At 42.8% G+C, this 1,382-nt stretch overlaps 1 protein-coding gene across 1 annotated transcript in view; it reads right to left on the reverse strand.

The window, feature by feature from the left end:
* Positions 1-162: 162 nt before the first annotated feature.
* The window catches only part of LOC123085158 (protein OBERON 4), a 7,149-nt gene continuing 5,929 nt past the window's right edge, over positions 163-1,382 (reverse strand). Inside the window, exon 3 of the mRNA XM_044506759.1 lies at positions 163-653. The gene's annotated coding sequence lies outside the window, so the exon portion shown is untranslated. The remainder of the gene's footprint in view (positions 654-1,382) is intronic.

The raw sequence follows: 1,382 nt of genomic DNA on the forward strand, positions 1-1,382 counted from the left end.
TATCTATCTTGGGGTTCAGGGTGGAGGCGGTTCAGGGTGGTGGGGCGGTGGCGTGGGGATTTCTAGCCATTCCCGAGTAACACAGTTCAACCCAGAATGTATACCCCCATTAAGCATTACCATCAGACATGCCCCAAACCTTTTTCTCTGACGGCAAACAGCTTAGAGCAGAAATCTCTGATAGATAATATCACGATAGAATAACTGAGAGACAGTCTTCGATAACTCGGGCAGAGTTTTGTTCATCTGTTGCAGAGAGAGAGACTACAAACTAAGCAGCCATTTCAGACATGGCCTGATGCATACATATTCCCATCGAAAATGGCAAGTACTACAGACGTACCATAATTTACAGATCCAGTTCCATGCCCTACATACACTACCACCAACTGGCCTAACATAATTCCGCTGCCACCGGGACCCAGGAAAATTTAGTTTCCAGGAGCTTACAGAGCTGTTGGCTTTGAACCAGCGCTGTTCCGTCGTAATTGATTCAAAACTGGATCAGCAAAACTGGTTCTTAGGAACGAGACCTGCCCGCCTGCTCGCACCTTCTTGAAATTCAGCATTGCTGTTTTCTGAAGAGCAATTCTTCAAGAAAGATGACAAGTCGTTTGCCAACCAGACATGTAAGAGCTCGAAGGATGGTCCTCCTAGAAACAAGAGAAGAGATATTCAAAAATATCAATATTTCAATTTATTCTCATAATACATGAACACCATACAGTGATCCTAGGAGAACGCTCAAAAGAAGCAGCCTATATCTTTTCATTGATAGAAGCTGGTGTATCTTTTCATTGATAGAAGAAGTTGAACAAAGAGAGGGGACATCACATGGCACAACCACAAGATGGCGCAGACATGATGCCCGGAGCAGAGAGACGTGGGATGCTCAGCCCAGACGGAAGCTACAACACAGCGCAAAACTACCCAGCCAGAGAAAAGACCCGAAACAATGTACCAATCTCGAAACCCAGTACCGAGCATGCCACAAGCAATCAAGACGACGCCTTCATGAAGGGAAACGACGCCGTGACGTCGCTGTGCTACAAATCCGCTTCCATGGTAATATGGCATTTTACCAATAATACGTGAGTAAAATTCTAAAAGGACGTATATTTTCGATACGAGGTAGTGTCTTTTACAGCTCTATAAATTTATAGATTTACTACAAAATACATCATGTTTCCTCTACCATTAAAATTAATGAAAGTACATTACTGGATTTGGCACAACATTATCAATGAACTAGCGATAGAAGTTCCTCTCTCCAAATATAGTTATATAATACTACACCCATTTGTCTTTACTCTGGAGCCTCAATCCAGTAAACGTTCATTAGGAAAAACACACCACATTAGTGTAGCAAAGAGCTTATCATT

This window comes from Triticum aestivum, chromosome 4A, assembly GCF_018294505.1.
Source record: "Triticum aestivum cultivar Chinese Spring chromosome 4A, IWGSC CS RefSeq v2.1, whole genome shotgun sequence".
NCBI classification, from domain to species: Eukaryota; Viridiplantae; Streptophyta; class Magnoliopsida; order Poales; family Poaceae; genus Triticum; species Triticum aestivum.